Below are 21,945 nucleotides of genomic sequence, written 5' to 3' on the forward strand. Positions count from 1 at the left end.
GGCCATAGTATGGTACTGACAAAAAATAGGCACATAGACCAGTGGAATGGAATAGAGAATCTAGAAATAAAGCCAAATAATTACAGCCAACTGATATTCAACAAGGCAAACAAAAAACATATAGTGGGAAAACGACATGCTATTGGACAAATGGTGCTGGGATAATTGGCAAGCAACATGTAGGAGAATGAAACTGGATCTTCATCTGTCACCTGATACAAAAATCAACTCAAGATGGTTCGAGGACTTAAATCCCAGACCTGAAACCATAAAAAATATAGAAGATAACATCAGCAGAAACCTCCTAGACATTGGCTTAGGCAAAGAATTCACGACGAAGAACCCAAAAACAAACACAACAAAAACAAAGATAAAAATGTGAGACAATTAAACTAAAAGGCTTCTGCACAGCAAAAGAAACAATTAGCAGAGTGAATGGGTAACCCATGGAGTGGGAGAAAATCTTTGCAATCTGTACATCTGACAAAGGACTAATATCTAGAATCTACAAGGAGCTCAAACAAATTAGCAAGAGAAAAACAAACAATCACATCAAAAAAGTGGGCTAAGGACATGAATAGACAATTCTCAAAAGAAGATACACAAATGGCCAACAAATATACAAAAAAAAATGCACAACATCATTATCGGGGAAATGCAAATCAAAACCACAATGCGATACCACCTTACTCCTGCAAGAATGGCCATAATCAAAAAGTCAAAAGATGATAGATGTTGGCATGGATGCAGTGAAAAGGGAACACTTCTACACTGCTGGTGGAAATTTAAATGAATACAATCACTATGGAAAACAGTATGGAGATTCCTTACAGAACTAAAAGTAAGACTAGCATTCAATCCAGCAATCCTACTACTGAGTATCTACCAAGAAGAAAAGAAGTCATTATATGAAAAAGACACTTGCACACACATGCTCATAGCAGCACAATTCACAATCGTAAAAATATGGAACCATCTCAAATGCCCATTAATCAGTGAGTGGAAAAAGAAAATATGTGTATATGTATATATGGAATACTACCCAGTCATAAAAAGGAACAAAATAATGGCATATGCAGCAACCTGGATGGAACTGGAGACCATTATTCTAAGTGAAGTAACTAGGGAATGGAAAACCAAACATCATATGTACTTGCTTATAAGTGGGAGCTAAGCTATGAGGATGCAAAGGCATAAGAATGATACAATGGACTCTTGGGAGAGGAGTGACAAAAGACTAAACATTGGGTACAGTGTGCACTGCTCAGGTGACGGTAGCACCAAAATCTCAGATATCACCACTAAACAACTTATCCATGTAACCAAAAACCATCTGTTTCCTCAAAACCTATTGAAATAAAAGTAAAATAAAATAAACAATAATGACAACAACAAAAATAGGGCATGAAGAAATTAATTTGCATAGGATACCAGAAAGTGTTCTCTGAACAGAGTATTTCTGAGTGAAGACACAAAGTTAGAAAGAGAACCAGTCATAGGATAGCTTCAGAAAGAGCCAGACAGGCAAGAAGAAAAAGGCAGGTGCACATTTTGTGTGTTCCAGGAATATCAAGGAAGTCAGTGAGGGCAGAAGGGAGTAAGCAAAAGAAGAATGGAATGAGAGGCTTTTCCCATCTCTTAAGGCAGCAAGGACAAGATGGCCTGGGGCTGTGTAGATCACAGGATGGGCTTTGGATTTGATGCAGAGATGGAGAGTCTCGAGCAGAGGAGTAACACGATCTGAATTAGGTTTGAAAAGGATCATTCTGGCTGCTATATGGCGAACAGGCTGAAGAGGCAAGAGCGTAAGTTTATAGGCCAGGTGGGAGATCAGAGGAGAGGTGACCATGACTTGGCCCAAGTAGCAATGGAGGTGGTTAGAAAATGTTGCATCCTCCCAGAAGGATGTGCTGATGGGTTGGATGTGGGTCACAAGAGAAAGAGAAGACTCAAGGATTATCTAATGTTTTTGGAATCCGTAACTGAAAGCCTGAAGATGTCCCTTAATGATATGGCAAAGATTAAGAAAGAAAGAGGTTTTAGGGATGATGCCAGAGTTGAGTTTTGGATATGCTGAGTTTGTAATGTCTATTCTTCATCTTAGCAGGGAATCACATAGTGTATTTATTCATTAAGAGCATGGATTGTAAAGCCCAAGTGCCTGTTTCAAATCCCAGTTTTATCACTAACTTGTTGTATGACCTTGGGATACTTACTTTACCTGCCTGTACTCAGTGTCTTTATCTGTAGAATAGGGATAATAATAAATTGCTATGAGGATTAAATAAGTTAATGCATGTAAAGTGCTTGGGACTATGCACTGCACAAAGTAAGCATTACACTAAAACATGTTAAAATATTGAATAGATATATGAGTTCAGAATTCAGAACACAGGACTGGGCTGTATGTAGCAAGCTGGAGTCATCAGAGCATAGATGCTATTTTAGCCATGGGACTGGATGAGGTCATCTAGGGAGTGAGTGCAGATGGAGAAGGTAAAATCACCAGACATGGAGTCCTGGATTATTCCAAGGTTTAGAGGTGAAAAAAAGATGAAGGAATTCAAATGTACAAGTTGTTAATTCATTTTTAGAACTTTACATTTCTTGTGAGCTTTCATATTACTACTTGAAGATTCAGCCGAATGATTCACAAAGAGCAGCATTCACTTGAAAATGTGTCTGCAGTGGGGCCTGCAGCAGAGCCTATTTTGAAATAACACTTGTCATTCTAGGAAGGCGGCTGGAGTGTCAGAAATGGCCAGCCATGCATTACGCATTTTATTCCCATGAAAAGGAGGGGTAAAGTGGGGAGACGTGATAATTTTTTCAAGAAGGACAGGGTGGCTAAGAAGTGTTAGCCTTCAAAGTATCCTCCTTATGAGACAACATAGGTACTTACATACTTACCACTGATTTCGGTATGTTGCTTTTTCATATATGATTTTATTAACAACTATTAGAACAACTACAATTACAAAAGAAGACCAGTTTCTGTCTTTTATGGATGACACCTGTTTTTTATTGTGGTAAAAATATATCTATAAAACATAAGATTTGTTATTTTACCATTTTAAAACGTACGATTCAATGGCATTAATTACATCCATGGAGTTGTTCAACTGTCACCACTATCTAGCTCCAAAACATTTTCATCACCCCTAACAGAAACTCTGTAATGCATTAAGCAACAGCTCACCATTCCCCTCTCACCCTATCCCTTGGTAACTTCTAACCTACTTTCTTTCTTTATGCATTTGCCTGTTCCAGATATTTTATATAAGTGGCAAATACAGTATTTGTCCTTTTTTATCTGGTTTATTTCACTTAGCAAAGTATACTTTCAAGGTTCATCCATGTTGTAGCATGTATTAGAACTGTATTCCTTTTTATACCTGAATAATATTCCATTGTATGTACACACACACCACCCACATTTTGTTTAACTATTCATCTGTTTTCTTTAAACGTTTGGTAGAATTCACTAGTGAAGTTGTCAGGGCCTGGAATTTTCTTTGTTGAGAGGTTTTTGATTATTGATATGGAATTTTTCTTCTTTTTTATTGTAGGAATTTGTAGCTATAAATTTCCTCTGAAAACTTCTTTTGCTGCATCCCATAAGTTTTGGTATGTTGTGATTTCATTTTCATTCATCTCAAAATATTTTCTAAATTTACTTGTGATTTCTTCTTTGACCCATTGGTTGTTTCTGTATCAAGATTGTGAATTTTCCAGTTTTCCTTCTGTTACTGATTTCTAGTTCCATTCCACTGTGGTCAGAGAAGATATTTTGCATAATTTTAATCTTTATAAATTTATTGAGACTTGTTTCGTGGCTTAACATACGGTCTAGTTTGATGACTGTTCCATGTGCACTTGCGAATAATGTGTGTTATGCTATTGTCAGTAGAGTGTTCCATATACAGTCAATCTTCATTATTCATAGATTGCATAATTCCCAATTATCCCACCCACGAAAAATTATTTGTAATTCTGAAATCACATAGCTTTTACATTCATTTGTGGACATGTCTGGAGCAGTCAAAAATATGAGTTGTCTGAGACACACATTCTCAGCTCAGATTGAACAAGACATTGCTCTGCCTTCTTTTTTAAGTTCCCATGCTATAAACAAGTGTCCTTTTGGTTATCTATGCAGTGCTATGTTTTTCATATTTTTGTTTATTATTAATGTTTTTTCTGCTTAACATGGTTCCTAAGCATACTATTGTAGTGCTGTCTGGTGTTTCTAAGTGCAAGAAGGTTGTGGCATGCCTTACAGATAAAATATATGTTAGTCGCTATTAAGGAACAGGTTATAGTGCTATTGATTATGAGTTCAATGTTAATAAATAAATAATATATATTGAATAAAGTGTCTTTAAACAGAAATACATAAAAAACAAACTTACATATTGATCAGTTGATGGAAATGTTACCAGAGTAACTCTGCATTTTGCCTAAGAGTAACAATTTAATATTTGCCCTAAAGTTCATGGTGAGTTTATAGAACATTACTACTGCAAATAGCAAAAATCAACTGTATTTCTGTTAGGTTTAGTTTGTTTGTATTGTTTAACTCTTTTATTCCCTTATTAATCTCTGTCTACATATTCTGTCCATTATTGAAAATGGTATTGAAAACTCCAACTATTATTGTAGAACTGTTTCTCTCTTCAATTCTGCCAATGCTTGCTGCATGTATTTTGGGGTTCTGTTGTTTAGTGTATATATGTTTATAATTGTTATATCTTCTTGATGAACTCACCCTTTATCACCATATAATGTCTGTCTTTGTCTCTTGTAACAGTTTTTGGCTTAGAATCTATTTTGTTGGATATTACCATAGCCACTCCAATTTTTTTGGTTGTAATTTGCATAAAATATCTTTTTCCGTCCTGTACTTTCAAGTTATTTGTCTTTTTGAATCTAACGTGAATCTCTTGTAGACAGCATGTAATTTAATCATGGTATTGGTTTATTTTCTGATCCATTTTCCAATCTCTGACTTTTTATTTGAAAGTTGAATCTATTTATACTTGCAGTAACTACTGATAAGGAAGGAACTGCTTCTATCATTTTGCTGTTTGTTTTTGTATGCCTCATAGTTTCTGTGGTTGGCATAAATATACTTATCAGCTCAAAAAAAAAGAAAAGAATAAAAGAAGAAACAAAATGAGGCAAAGGCTTACAATTGTTCCAAATAAAAATTGTTATTGTTTTATCTAACTATCTTTTCTGTAATGAGAAAACCATCTTTAACCTTTAAGTAAAACTAATTTAGTAGGATGCATATTCTGAGTTGAAGACTCATGGGGTTTCAGCACTGTGGCTCACGGCTCCTTAACTTATTGGTCTAGAAGAAAAAGCTGAGAATGAAAGAGTAATTTTTTACCATTGTAATTCAACAACATCCATCCAAGTAATTTTTTTTTTTTTTTGAGACGGAGTCTCACTCTGTCACCCAGCTCGGAGTACAGTGCTGTGATCTCAGCTCACTGCAACCTCTGCCTCCTGGGTTCAAGCAATATCCCACCTCAGCGTTGCCAATAGTTGGGACTACAGGTATGCGCCACCACATACGGCTATTTTTTGTATTTTTAGAAGACACACAGTTTCACCATGTTGGCATGTAATTTTCAAATTTTTTATCTTTTAAGAAGAATAAAAAAATTCCTGACGTTTGTGGATCTTCTAGCAGGCTGTATGCTAGACTCTTTTACTTTCTCATTTTGATGAGGACTTGAATTAATCAAATAATATTCATCAACTACTGGTCTTGAGGGGCCTTAGTACATTTCATTTTCGAATGAGGCCTTCAACCATTGCTCTTCATTTACACCTATAAGCAATCCAGCTTTTTGAAGGTTCAAGGGAGCTTTAATATTTCTGAGCAGGCATCTATCTATATTCCTTCTCCAAGACCCTTTTTTCTTAAATCACTCCACAGTGCTTGAGGATAGAGCAGAAGAGTTCTACTCTCTCCAAGGCCTCTTAGAATAAAATAAGGCCAGCACTCAACTTTTTAACTTTATATTCAATTTTCCTAATTATTAAGAATAAAACAAACAAAATAAGCTGAACTGCTTTTATTTTTGATCATAGGCATAAAACCATCCTGGAAAGGAAGAGTGAGATATTAGCCTTCCTCAACAGAACAGTGGTTTCCAAATTTTCTTTAAGGATTAAAAACAATAACCATTTTTCTTTAATAAAAAAGCTATAAACAGACTTCCAAAATATAAACACAGAGAGGCAGAAATGCTCAGTTTGAAACTACAGGAAAGGGGAAGATGCGGAGTCTGAAGCTGTGGCCCTGCTCCCAGTCTTCACCCCACAATTCTGTTTACCAAGAGTTCTCAACCTTGGCTATACTATATTAGAATTGCCAGAGGATTTAAAAAAACCCTGATACCTGGTTCTCCCCAGACCAACTAAATAAGAATATCTGGGGCATAAGACAGAGGTGTCACTATGTTTGGAAATTCTACAGGTGAATCCAAAGTTTAAGTGAGGTTGGAACCATTGCAAGAAAGGGAGAGAAACGGTCTATTTTTTATTTGACAGCAGTCGTAGGCTTTTCCCTCCATTATCCAGAATATCCAGAAGTGATGGAGCTATCTGGATAGCTGGATTAATAGAATTTCTTTCGCTTTGCTGTTGTTTCACACATGACTGGGTTAGAATAGAAAGTGAGCTTTTTTAGGGTATAACAATGTCATCAGATCTTTTATTTTATTGTTTAAAATAAAATAGCCCATATGCTTACCACCAAACGACTTGCTCTTTTGTAATTTGACCCCTGAAGAGAATATTTTTCAGAAGGAATTATGCCAGAGTCAAAAGAAAGAGAAAAATTAAAATCATCCCTACTTTGAAAAGTTAAGTGATTAGAGAAAAATCTATGGAGAATATCTCATTCCTCTCATTATGTCTTCTCTCTATTGTATCGAGAGACAATAAAGGGAATTAATTAAGAGGCTCTCTCTAGCATCATTAACAGAGAACTCCTCTTTGTCTGATTATGATTTCAGGAGATCAAAATGTTCTACCTCTGAAGATCAGAACCATAAGGACCTTTTCCCCCCACGTCACCTCAGGAAGCTCTCATTGTCCTTACTGAAGGTATTTAAACAGAAACAACTTAATGGATTTGGATATTAAAAAATCAATTGAAGAATCAAAACGCTATAAAAATTGCCAATGAAAAAGCTAGTAATAAACATATTTTGGAAAGAAAATTTTAAAATTCATGCAATAAAGGTATGATGAGGCCGGGGAGTGAATGAATAAACAATAAAAATAAAGATAGCAATTTCCAAAAGAAACAGGCTTGGGGTTTTCTAATTTTAAGGCTTCTTACATTTTGCTTTAAATGAATTTAATTCCTACAAGGCAATCCTAGTAAGGAAATCTCTTCTTATCATTTTATGCATGTTGAGAACAAGTAGAGAATGAAGTATGGGCTGTGTGTGTGGATTTCTGTTCCTATTCAGTGAAATCAACTGGCTAATGAATATTCACTCTCAAGTTCCCTCTCATTTCAGGGAGATCCAGCCATGCCCATACTGCAGAGCACACCATAAACTGCAGTGTTGATGAAGGGGGAAGGGGCAGACTCTCCTAGCTGTCATCCCAACACTTTCATATGGAGACTGCCTATGAAAGTCCTTACATCTTCCTGGTTCCCTCATTTCTAGCTTTCAGACGTCACTTTGTAAAAATTAAAATTGAATTGACATTTTTTAAGCACATTGATAGTTTTCTAGTATTTGAGAACTTTGCATGAGACTATTGCTTCCCACAGAGATCTGGAACAACCACATTGGGCAAACGTCTGTCATATCCGCAGATCAAGCTTGCACCATTAGGTTTCAGACACAGAGAAGAAAGAGCATCTTTAACCAAAGCCACAATTGCAAACTCTACCATAAGAAAAGGAAAGGGGAACTAAGTAGAAATGGGAGGGGAAGAGGAAGAGAACTAACAATGGATTGGGCACTTTTTCTATCCAAGGTATAATACAAGCCTCTTTATGTGTTTATCATCAAATGAAGACAGAGAAGCTCAGATGGGTTAGTTGATTTGCCCAAACCTGCTTTGCTAGAAAGTGGGGAACCTGCAATTTTACCCTGCTTTCTTGGGTTCCAGATCTCTTGTCAATCTGCCATTTCACAGAAAAAGTACAAAACAGATTAAACAAGCAATACAAAGGGCAAAGTGCAAGACGTAATACCTATTCATTCTAACCCTTAAATGTAGCTCTTCTCTTTGTCCAGATGGGCTATGATGTAAGGACACTTGCCTCAAATGGTCAAAGCACATTGGCAGACATTTCCATGCATCCCTCTGGCTGCCACAGCCTGCCATGTGGGTGCAGACTCTCTGCAAGTGGAGCCTTCTGCTGTTGACGTTGCCTATGGGCCTCCTCATCTCCCTGAGCCTGGAAATCCAACTCCATGACGTTGTAAGGGCTGCCCTCTTGCTGATAACTGCCAAATTTCCTTGATGTTCAAGGGCTCGGAAGAGCCCAACATTTGAGTAGCTCAGTGCACAGATGGATTCAGAATTTCAGAGTGCTGGAGCTGAGGATTGAGAAATGTGAGACATTCTAGGGAGATGTTGACTTAGCTCCTAGCATTAGGGCTCCTCAGATCAAAAACATCTAACCCATCTACAATACAAGAATTTTAAAGTGATCTGTGGATTTAAGAGTTGTTATAAGAATTATTTTGCTCACATTATAAGAATGTTATTCGTGACCATTTATTAAAGACTTCTAGTGCTTTTGTATATATAGCTTATCTATTGTCTTCATAATGACTCTACCGTAAAATCTTAGCCCCATGTTTAGCTGAAGATGTGAATGCTCACACAAGGTAGGCCATTTGCCCAAATTCACACAGCAACTAAATTATAGAATGGGAATTCTAACCGAAATCTGATTCCAGAATAAGTGTTGTACAACTGCCCTCCTAATAATGGGTAAAGTCAATGTGTGTTGGCTAAGCTGGTAACCTAATAATCACTTAACTTCTATTTTTTAATCTATATTTTTCTAATCACAAATTTTAATTGAGAATTCCAGCTATGTAATTATCTACTAATGAATAATATCTACTTATTACCAAGGCATACTACTAAATATGTTTACTCAAAAGTGTGTTTCATTTTGAAAATTTTGTTTTTAATTGACATAATATTATACTTATTTATGAGGTACAGTGTGATATTTTGATACATTCTGTAAAAAATCAAGTCAGGTTATTTAGCATATTCATCACCTCATACATTTATCTTTCTTGTGTGGTGAGAACATTCAAAATCCTCTCTTCTATGTATTTTGAAACATATGATGCATATTGTTAACAATAGTCACCCTGCTATTCAAGAGAACATCAGAATTTATTCCTGCTATCTAACTATAACTTTGTACCTATTGATCAGTCTTTCCCTATTCTCCCCTCCTCCCTCCCCTCCCCAGCTTCAGTGACAACTATTATACTCTCTACTTTAATGAGATCAGCTTCTTTAGATTCCACATATGAGTGAGATCACGTGGTATTTATTTTTCTGTGCCTGGCTTATTTCACAGAGTGCTGCACACACACTGGTTTTTCTCAACATACCATAGCTTAAAGCCTTTCCCATATCAGCACATACAGTTCTAGCTCATGTCTTAATGACTGTATATTTTTACATTATATGGTTGTATTTAACAGAGCCAATGCTAATGAATGTCTAAGTGGCTACTAGTTTTTTTGTTATTGCGAAAATGGTTTCAGTGAACCTTTTCTGAACATAATTTTGGCATACTATACCAGTACATCTACTGGTTAAATTTTTACCAGAATTGTGGAGTCAGAGTACAGGCAAAACATAGATAAATGTTGCCTAATTGTCTTCCAAAGGAGTGAATCTGTTTACCTTACCAGACACAGTGTATGAAGGGGCTCATTTCCCTTTAAACTTGTGAATACTGGGCATTCTCAAATTTTAATTTTTGTGCTAATCTGATAGATAAATTATGGAACCTTTATTTTTGAGATATAATTCATATAACACAACATTGACCCTTTAAAAGTATATAATTCTGTGGCTTTTAGTATATTCATGTTGTGCAACCATTACCACAATCTAATTGTAGAATATTTTCATCACCCCAGAAAGAAACATCATACTTATCAGCAGTCACTCTCCATTCTCCCCTCCCTCAATCTAGTCCCTGGCTACCACTAATCCACTTTCTGCCTCTATAGATTTGCTCATTCTGAACATGTCACATAAATGGAATTATACAATATGTGACCTTTTGTGTCTCGGTTCTTTCACTGAACATGTTTTTAAGATTTATCCATGATGTAGCCATGAGTTAGTATTCTCTTTTTATGGCTGAATAACATTCTTTGTTTGGATATACTACAATTGGTTTAACTATTCATCAGTTGATGGATATTGAGATTGTTTACACTTTATGACTATTAACAATTTTGTTATGGTAATTTATGTACAAATTTTTGTGCAAACATAGGTTTCAGTTCTCATTGGATATATACCTAAGAGTGGAATTCCTGGGTCACATGGTGTCTCTATGTTTAACATTTTATAGAACTGCCAGACTGTTTTTCCAAAATGGTTGTATCACTTTACATTCCCCCCAAAATGCACAAGGGTTTTAATTTCTTTAATCCTCACCAATACTTGTTATTGTCTATCTTTTTGATTGTAGCCATCTTCGTGGGTGATATGGTTTGGCTCTGTGTCCCCACCCAAATCTCATCCTAAATTTTAATCCCCATAATCCCCACATGTCGTGGGAGGGACCTGGTGGGAGGCAATTGGATCTTGCGGGTGGTTACCCCATGCTGTTCTTGTGATAGTGAGTGAGTTCTCACGAGCTCTGATGGTTTTATAAGGGACTTTTCTCCCTTTGCTCTCTCTCGCCTGCCACCATGTAAGATGTGCCTGCTTCCCCTTCTGCCATGATCATAAGTTTCCTGAGGCCTTTCTAGCCACGTGGAACTGTGAGTCAATTAAATCTCTTTTCTTTATAAATTACCGAGTCTTGGGCAGTTCTTTATAGCAGTGTGAAAACAGACTACATATCCTGAAGGCTTTCCCATATCAGGACATACAGTTCTAGCTCATGTTTTAATGACTGTATATTTTTTCATTATATGATTGTATTTAACAGAGTCCGTGATGATGAATGTCTTAGTGGCTCCCAGTTTTTTTTTGTTATTGCAAACAAGGGGCTATAAAGTTGTATCTCAAGATGGTTTTGATTTGCATTTCCTTAGTGATTATTTTGAGCATCTTTTCATGTGCTTATTGGCCATTTGAACATTTTTTTGTAGAAATTTCTATTTAAGTTCTTTGTTCACATTTATTATTGAATTATTTGTGTTCCAATTGTTGAGTTGTAAGACTTGTTTCTATATTCTGGATACCATATTCTTATCAGATAAATGATTCGTAAATATTTTCTTCCATTCTAGAGGGTTGTCATTTTACTTTTCTAAGAGTATGTTTTGTAGCACAACAGTCTTTAATTTTGATGAAGTCCAACTTATCTATTATTTTTCTTTGGTTTCTTGTGCTTTAGGTGTCATATCTAAGAAACCATTGCCTAATATAAATATTTATACCGACATTTTCTTCTAGGAGTTGTATAGTTGTTGCTGTTACATTTAGATCTTTGATTCATTTTGAGTTAATTTTTGTATATGGTGAGAGTTAGGGGTCCAACTTCATTCTTTTGCATGTAGCTATCCATTTTTCACAACACCACTTACTGAAAAAGCTATTCTTTACCCATTGAATTGTCTTGGCACTATTTTTGAAAATTAATTGCTTCCGCATTTATTGCTTAATTTCTAGACTCTCAATTATATTCCATTGGTCTATATGTCTATCCTTATACGAGTACCACACAGTCTTGATTATTATTGTTTTGTAGTCAGTTTTGAAATTGGGAAGTGTGGGCTATCCAACTTTGTTCTTTTTCAAGATTTTTGGCTATCCTATGTCCCTTGTACTTTCATATGAACTTTAGAGTCAGCTTGTAAATTTCTTCAAAGAAGTCATCTGGGATTTTAATAAATATTACATTGAATTTGAATCTGTACATTGATTTGGGGACTATTGTCATCTTAACAATATTATCTTCTAATCTATGAGCATGAGATATACTTGCATTTATTTAAGTAGTCTTTAATCATTCATAGTTTAATCACTCTTCTACTTCTTTTGACACATTTATTATTTTCGATGCTACTGTAAGTAGATTTTCTTGATTTCATTTTCAGAATGTTCATTGCTATTGCACAGAAATCCCTGTATCCTGCAACTTTGCTGAACTTGATTACCAGCTTTCCTAATTTTTTGTGGATTCATTAAGATTTTCTACAAATAAGATTATGGCAAATACAGATAGCTTTGCTTCTTCCTTTCTAATCTGAGTGCTTTTTTGTGGTGGTAAAAAACACATAACATGAGATCTACTCTCTTAACAAATTTTTAAGTGTACAATATACATTGTTAACCATAAACACAACGTTGTACAGCAGATGTCTGAGTCCAGCTAAATAATTGGTATTCCAGAATCCACCAGCAGGTCGCATAATGAAAATTCTCAGGAATGAGGCTTTGAAGGTGCTCCAACCTCATTCTGCCCTCTCCACTGACTGCCAGGCTGCTGGTTTTCATCATGATTGTAGGATGTTGGCTTTTAAGGCTCCCATGGAGCTGAGAGGAAAAGGTGGAAATATGTTGAGTTTAAATGCCACAAAGCATGCTGTTCTTATTAGTATTCTGCTCTATTTTTTCAGTGAAATCTCTCTGGCTTGCAGAAAGCCTTTTGTTAATTTCCAGTGTAGATTCTTAGAATTTTTATCATGTTTTTTCATTGCTTTTATGGAGGAGAAAAGTTTCAGAGGACCTCACTCTGCCTTTCCCTCCCTTCCTCCCTCCCTCCCTCCCTCCCTCCTTCCCTCCCTCGCTTCCTTCCTTCCTTCCTTCCTTCCTTCCTTCCTTCCTTCCTTCCTTCCTTCCTTCCTTCCTTCTTTTTTTGCAGACAGAGTCTCCTTATGTTGCCCAGGCTGGCTTTGAACTGCTTGTGCTCCTGAGTAGCTGGGACTACAGGTATGCGCTATGGCACCCAGTTTTTCACTCTGCCATTTTTCCTGATATCATCCCACTAACTTAACTTCTTTGTAAATACTCATTCTGAGTTCCAAGTAACCGTTTTACAAATGTACTTTCGGATATTTTTCTTTGTCTTTTGGAGAGGGCCTAAATTAATCCCTCTCTCACCACTTCCAATAATACAGAGCTAGGCCACAGTCACAGAAGTTACCCCCGCCCCACCCCACCCTATGCTATGTAATTTGAGAGATGTGACAGGTTCTGCCACCTTCAGATCTCTTTCATACTGGCTTACCTCCATTGAACTTCCTCCCACTAGAGTCATTAAATGGTGAAAGCACAAAGATCTGGGCACTATCCGGGCTCCAGTTAGACATTCACGATACCATGAAGCATTGCTAAAAATACTCCTTCCTTATGAGATGATAGATGCAGGAGGGAATAACACATAGCATGTCCAAGCCTTGGGTAGCCCCAGTGGTGAGGAGACAGAATAGAGGTAGCAGGGTGAGATGGAAAAACAGTATATTTGTCTTGTAATTAAAAAACCTAATCTCAAATCTACCCCACATGGCTTTGTAATCTTAATTAAATTGAATATCCAATTTAGTTTCAGTTTTTAATTGGTAAAATGAATAAAATAATTCTTACCATGTAGAGTTGTCATGAGGATGAAATACATAAAGTGTTGACTGGTATAGTACCTGGCATAGAGATGAATCTAGAGATGCAGCTCTGATGAGTTAATAGGTGCATAGTGGGCAGACTGAGGACAAGGACGCCTCTGTGACTACGGAAAGACTGCAGTCCTGGAATGTGAGCTTTCTGTTGGCCAGACCTTTGCCTTCTAGTTCATGGCTGAATCACAGTGTCTAATGCAGGACTGTCACACACAGTAAATGCCTTATAAAATAGTTGGCTATTCTTTTTGTTTCTTAAACCTCCAGAAAACAAGATTTCACAACCTCCATCAGTAATCGTTTAGGCATTTAATAACCCTGCTGGGGAACATTTCTTGACAGCTTTCTAATTCCCTTTTGTTGCAGCTAGAAACCATTTCAGCTTAACTCAATTCTCAGTGCAGCATTTCAGCTCCTGTTGTACTTGAAAGTAGCACTTCTTCTGTCTTAGCTGTTGTTAATTTTGAGTCCCTTTAATAATTAATATCATATCTCACTCCAACCAAGCTGAGAGATAGGCTCTTCTGCCTCTCCTCTGGCTTTTTAATTGGCACCTTGTGCACTGCAAACTGTACAGTGCAAATGAGTTAAATACCATTCTCTGGCTGACATTTTCTTGTCAAAATTCAGCAAGCTCAGCCTTAGGAATGTTCCAGTAAGAACTGCAGAAATGGCTCTGACTGAAGGGATGCAAATGTTTCCATGATTTTTTTCCCCCAAATGTCTTTGCAATTGCATGTTCACATAGCTACCATGCAGACAAGCGTAGGAGACACTGATTTCCCAGGTTTATTATTTGATATTGTAAATCGTTGAGATTGCACATTTACACATCAGGCCAAGTTCTTGGCTAGCCTTCTCAGAACTGTGGCAAATGATGATAAAAATTAAGTCTGCGAGAATCAGCAGAACATTTATTTAGTATTAACCTGAGTACCTGGTCCAGCCATGCCACCTTCTGGAAGCAGAGTTGGGTGAAGAATGAATGAATGCATTGAGGGAAATTGTAGCAACTGTATGTCAACAATGAAATGCCATAGATGTAACCAAGAAGAATGTAAAGTATCAGAAGTAGAGAAAAAAGGTTTGGAAGCAGAAACCTGAATGTATGTGTGTGTGTGTGTGCATGTCTATCCATTACACAAAATTTCATCACCTGTGTGCTGAGAGATCTAGGTGGCTGCTCAGAAGATGGTAAATGTTAAAACTGAGTGCATACCTACATAAAATGTTTAAAAATTTGTTTGAATGTAATCTCACCTTTAGTTTTAAAAAATCACATTTTAGGTGATGGTCTTGATTTTTTTCTTGTGGTCTGAGCTAAAAGTAAATAGCCACTTAGGCTAATGATTCGCAGGTAACATTGGCCTGTCATAAAGAAGGTATCTACAGAATACATATTTTTGACTAAACTGGATATTATGTAACACATAAATTATTCCTGTGATGATTACCTATACAAAATTGAAAGGAATATGCTCCCACTGATGCCTCCTCCCCAAGAAAAGAATTGAATGAAATGTTCACCCTAAAATTGAAAGAAAAAATTAATTGTCCTATAGGTAAAATATTATAAGTAGAAAAACCTACAGACTTTGTGAGTTAAGGAAAACCTACTTTTACATTCATGTACTCACAGCATATATATTTTCTTAGAAGTCATTCTTGGCATCTGTATCAGTAATTTTGCTGTGATAACACATTACTCCAAAACCTTCCAGTCCTAAGCATTCTTTTCTCTCATCATAAGTGCCACTGGTTGCAGGTCCATGTGCCTCTGTGTACTGAGGATTGGAGACATGCTATTTTGTGGCAGATAGCAACAGGGTGAGAGCTTCTAGTGCCTCTTGTACCTTCTGCTCAGAATTGGTGTATGTATGTTACATCCACTTCCATTCCTTTGTCCAAAGGGTGTCATATGTGTAAGTCCAAAGTCAATGAGGCAGCAACATATACTGCTCCCATGTCAGGAATAGTAAGTCTCAAGGCTGGGGGTATGGGTCAGGATTGCCAGATAAAATGCTGGACCTCCAGCTGAATTTGAATTTCAGTAACCAACAAATGAGTTTTTAGTATAAGTATGCCCCAAATATTGCATGGAGCATAAATGTTGTTTGTTGTATATCGGAAATATAAGCATCCTGACTTTTTGTTTGCTAAATCTGGTGATCCTAGCAGGGGTGGATAATCTTCCTAGAGAAAATAGGGTAGTGAATAATTGGGAGCAACAATACAGTCTATCATTGCACATTTGCGCTGCTACATTTTTAGAATTACATTCTTCGGGGAGTCTGATTGCTTGCTGCTGCTCTCTACACCATGAACTTTCCTCTGTTCTAAACTAATCTAATCTACTGCCACCTGGTTTCACATTTACGCAGAAATTATAACGCCCCCAGGCCTCCACTGAAGAACTGAGCTCCCATAGAAGCATTTATACTTATTCCCACCTGAGTCCACAAACACATTAGTCACTGTGGACACCAGGCAGCCCTCATCATATTCTTTTCCTCTTTTCCTGCATCTCCCGCTTGCTGATCTACACTGTCCCAGAGCCACCTGAAAACACCTCACCCCTGCCACTCTGCCAGTGCCTGTCCTGCGAACACCAAGTGCTTGGGTGCTGGGTGGCAGTGCCTCTAATACCGCAATGTCTCGGCACCAGGCTGGGGCTGGGTGCCAGAGAAAGATGGGAGAGCCATCTTCTCCTAGGGCTCTGTTATTGCCACCAGGCCCAGGGCCAGCTCTAATTATGCCCCCAGTTCCACAGAGCCTTTAATGGGAACATATTTGCCAGCTTCTGACCTTCACCCTTCTAACTGTATTGGCTCAGTCAGTCCCAGAAACTTTATGCTTAAGCATCTGCAGTAGAACTATTGGGAATAAAAAACAACTGAACATTTCATAGGGGCCATTGTCCACTCACACATGATGCCCTTGCTCTGCCTGTTTTCTGCATTGTGGAATGATAATATGCTAACTGCTTCCTCTTCTTTATACACCGTTTGCTTGTGTTTGTCTTTCTCATGCTCTCCTTTACCTCCAGGGGCTCAAAGATATTGATTCCCTTTCCTGGCATGTTTTATTTCACCCCCTACCTTGTGGTAGACTTTGTTGTTTTGGATTCTCCAATATAGATTCTATTTGTTCCTCAATGAGAAGCAGCAGTGTGATGGGAGAACTGACCTAAGGGTAATTCAATCTATACTGCCTGTGGTTGGTCTGTATGACACAATTCTGGGAAATGCAATACAGGGGAGGTTTGCCTGAAGCTTCTGGGAAAGGTCTTTCTTGCTGTTAAGGGAGAATGATGGGAAGCTATTATTCCTCTGTCTTCAATTTGAACAAAGAAGCATGCACTAATAAATGCTCTGGCCACCATCCTACACCTACGAAGGAAGCCAGAGATAGGAAGAAACCAATGCCATAGATAGTGAAGCAGAGAAGGCAAAGACCCATGTCTTCAATGACATCACTTAACCTGCAGCTCATTCAACTCTGAGGCGCACCCTGCCTTCGGATTGACTTTATGTCATCTAACAAATGTACTTGTTCGAGCCAGTTTGGGTTTTCTATTCCTTACAGCTGAAGGCATCTGACTGCTATATTCCCACCACTGTCTCCTCTCCTGATGACTCTTACTTCTGGATTGTGTTTAGGTGTAATTTTTTGGGGATTCCTGAGTATGGGTTAGGTACCTTGTACTCTGCTCTCATAGTCCTTAAGACACTTTGTCATTGCTTGTGTAATAGTGTAACTGAACTGCTGGAATATAATTCCCAAAGGGCAGAAGCTATTTGATTCTTTTCCACTATTATATCACTGTCACAGTGTCAGCCACAGAGTAGATGCTTAATAAAGTTTTGCTGAGAGAGGCTCCAAGGCCTTGTTGGATGATGTACCGTATCCTCACATATATCCACACAAGCTCTGCTCACCTTCACTGCCTGGTTCCTTCCTCCAGTTGGTTATGACAATGTTACTTGCCCTTTCAGTTTAATCCATTTTGGTTTCTGGCACCCTCCACTCCATCCATCCAGCTAGTTCTTCTAGGTTCCCAGGCTATGGAACTACTTTCCTTACCTTCTAATCTTCCCTGTAACAGCTGGTCAGCCTGCAGCGCATCCTGCTTTTGGTTCCCTTCCTTCCCTGATCTGTTTCAGCCTTCAGTGGTTTTCATTTTCCAGCCCCCATATAAGGGCCAAGGCAATTGCTACATTTCATTCTTCTGAAATATTTGCAAAATATGAAATAAACAACAAAATATATGTGGGCGTTTTACTTCTTCCTTTAAACCTAATGGATGGACAATTAACTAATGAGGTCAGCAAGGCTCAGATTCCAGGGGCTGGGGAGTTCTTTGAATATTTTATCAAGGAACAGTGGTATTTTTTGTACATGTAGCTCAAATGGCAAAGTTGAAGACATATTTGAAAATACAAAAACAAAAACCGGAAGTTATCCTGGATCTTTCTCTTACACATAAGAAATTAAAAGGTGGCAGCACTGTGACAGACTGTCAGACAAATTTGGTGACACAATGTGAAGAACTGCTCTCCATTTTATATGAGTTCACTCTAGGAGAGGTGAAATAGAGTTACTGGAATGGTACTGTGAGAACAAAGACCCACTGGATTCCACTTCTGCATCTATCTTAGAAGAAAATCATACGTGATAAAAATATTTGTAATACCTGCAAAGTGCAGAGACTTAAGCAGTAAGCAATTTCTAGGGCTTGACTTTCAGGAGGAAAATGAAAGGCTTTTTTTTTTTAAATTACACATTCACTTGGTCAATAATAATTCTTATCTTCTGTCCAATGCCTTCTACGTAACAGAGTTTAACCTACAGTATCATATATGTAATTTTTACAGTTTAACTTTTTATTAGATAATTCAAATATTCACAAAAGTAGAGAGAATCTTAAAATGAACTTTCACACATCCATCACTTATCATCAATAACTAGCAAAATATGGTCAATCTTGTTTCATCAATATTGCTGTCTTATTTTCCCTTCACATTCTCTTATTTCTCTGTGAGAGTTATTATCAGTGGCCCATTTAGAATGGGAAAATGAGAATCTGAGAGATTGAATGATGATCACCATTATAAGGTCAATAAATAGCAAAGCCAAGATACGAGCAAAAGCCTGAACTCCATCAGAGCCTTAGGCTATGCTGCTCTTCAGCAGAAGCCCCTAAGATGCACATCAATCATGTGCTGATTTACCAATGTCTCAAATGAACTAAGAAATCAATTGACTAATATTTGTTGAGTCCTGATTTTATACCCACACTGTGCTAGCTACAAAAACATTCTTTTAAAACAGATTTCCAAGAAAGTGGGCCCCATGATAGTAGTATTTTTTTAACAGCTTTATGGAAATATAATTTAAGTATCATAACATTCTCCATTGCCAGTATATGAATCAATAAATTTTAATGCATCTACAGGGCTGTACAAGTGTCAAAGGCAGTTATTTTTCACTGTTTATATCTGCTTTGTCTCCAGTGCCAATAAATCGTGCTTGGAATATTATGTGTTCTGTAAGTATTTGTTGAATAAATGAATGAAAAATAAGATTTATGCCCTCAAGGAGCTTACTGTATAGTTGGTTAGAAGTGACATATACATATGAACAGTTACAAAATAAGATAGTTTATAACAACATACTAAATTTATTTATTTACTTATTCATCAGAAGATATTTATTGAATGCCAGGTGTAACTGCTATTAAAAGGTTCATTCGCATCTTGGAATTATCCCAGTAAATTAAAAATAGCAACTCGTAAGCTTTGTTATTATTGAATACACTTAGTCTTTTGATATCTATGTAAGGAATGCAAGTATTGTTTGACTTTATAAAAATTTCTTGCTTTTGACAGGATGCTACAGATGTGCTTTTGGATGCATATCTGTAGCATCTAGTCTGTAGTCCCCATTCTAAAGTGAAAAACACTGAGACATTATCTGTATCTTTTCTCAGTGTTGGGCCATGTAGAATGATGCTTCTAGCAACAGGAGTCATTTGAAATGTAGGATCATGAGATATGAATTCTCAGTCAGACTTAAAGCCAGAATTGTCAAAATGTAACTTCAGCTTTAAAATAAAAAAGAATTCTTTCTTTTAGTAAATAGAATGTGTAGGCATTTATTGAACTTCATAAAGAGAAAGTAGTTTTAAAACGTTATGATAATAATTTTAAGAAATCTAAGCCTATGTTAGAGGCACTGCTTTCCAAAAATATGAATTAGTGATTGACAGTGGACTATTGCTTATGGTTTATTGAACTTTGGCATTTGGAAAAGTCTGATCAGTAACAAAACAGAGGTGTTCTAACTTTGTATTTTATCCCTATATTGTGGCATGAATGGCTGTGATACAAAATAGCTTCATCCAAAATAAGTAGAAAGAAAAAAACAGAAAGGAAACTATGTTTTCCTGATTTTATAAGCTTAACATTCATTTAGCCAAGACTTTGGGTGATGATTTGACTTTATGTCAATTGGAGAAAAACTAAGGTTGGCCACATTGTTTGTTCACCTATAAACAAAACGTCTCAGAATAGTCTCCTAATGATTAAAATGTACCTTTCTGTGACCTTTTAAGTGACTCTGTATACTACAGAAACTATTAGGACTAGCATTTTTAGATCTTTCTGGGTTTCCAAAGGAGTATCAAATGTGTCTCTATGTTGTCTTTTTTCATCCGAGCCCATTAGTTTGAATTTTGCAAGACCATATCCAAATCCTACTTGAGTTTTCACAGTAGACAGAGCCCTGTTTTTAGCAAACAGCAGAGAAATAAACTTTCACAGAGTTGAAGACTGCATTCTCTGTTTGTGTGATATAGCATGGCGACAGATGCTCTGAAAAGCCATGGTGATGGCAACAAGGGAGCTGTGCTGTGGGTGATTGATTATCTGGGTTCCTGGATTACTGGTCTTGGGAGTAATGCCTACAGCCAGGAAAAGTCAGGTGCCTAGGGAAGTTTTAGATGACACGTATTGAAATTCCTAGGCTGTGAACATCCTTTTATTCCTAATTCCCTACTAATTATGTGCACTTATTGAGTTGGTAGAACTTTGGGGACTAGCCATTTTCATCTGTAGCTTCTAACGTCTTGGCATCTAATTGAGAGTGACTGTAGAACATTATAGGACAGAACACTGACTTGGAGTCAGACAGATCTGAACTTGAAATCTATCCCAGCTCCACAGCTTACCAGCTTGGGCTCTTACGGAAGTTTTTCAATCCGTGTTAAGTAGGGATGATAAGAGTACCTACACCCTCCAGTTGTTAAAAATAATAAATGAGATAATACTAATGATGGTGCTGAGTGCATGGTCTAGTATATGCTAAGCATACAAAAATGAAGGTTGTTATATCATTATCGTATTAGTGTCTTTCTCTCAAAGATGAGTGACAAAATGGGATCTTCAATGTCCTAGTCAGCGTTCAGGTGATGCCAATCAATTCAGTTCAATTTCAGTTTTAAAACACAGGAAAAAGGTCTTTAAAAGTGAATAAGACATATTTCTGACCTGAAAAAAAAAGCCTAAAAGATTGTATGGAAGACCAACATACTTGTACTTAGTTACATTGCTAATCAGGATACAAATAAGTGGTCTAATTCCTTTCTGGTTAAAGTATGCTCTGTGGATCAGTGGCATCAATATCATCTGGGAGCTGGAGAAAAATCGGACTCTCAAGTCCCATCCCAGCTTTCTGGGTGAGAATCTGTATTTTAACAACATACCTATTTGATTTATAGGCACATAGAAGTTTGAGAAGCAATAGTCTGAAATATTTCAAACAAAATTCTATGTTGGTAATTATTTCCAGTGGTGGGGGGTGGATTAAAGGACTTGCTGATGAAGTTTAGTTTATATTGGGTCTTTCAGGTTGATTGAGGTTTCAAAGAAGGATAGAAAGGACATTCTAGACTGAGGAAATAGTAAGAACAAAGGCATGGAGGTGTGAAATTTTGTTTCTCCATAAACATGTATGGTGTTTAGAGAGAAAGCATTAGTAGCTCATAAACTGGATTATAGAGAATATGGGATAAAATGATAGATGAGGCTCAAAAGTTTGGTTGGCAACAAATGGTGACATG

Source organism: Symphalangus syndactylus, chromosome 3, assembly GCF_028878055.3.
Source record: "Symphalangus syndactylus isolate Jambi chromosome 3, NHGRI_mSymSyn1-v2.1_pri, whole genome shotgun sequence".
Classification (NCBI taxonomy): Eukaryota; Metazoa; Chordata; class Mammalia; order Primates; family Hylobatidae; genus Symphalangus; species Symphalangus syndactylus.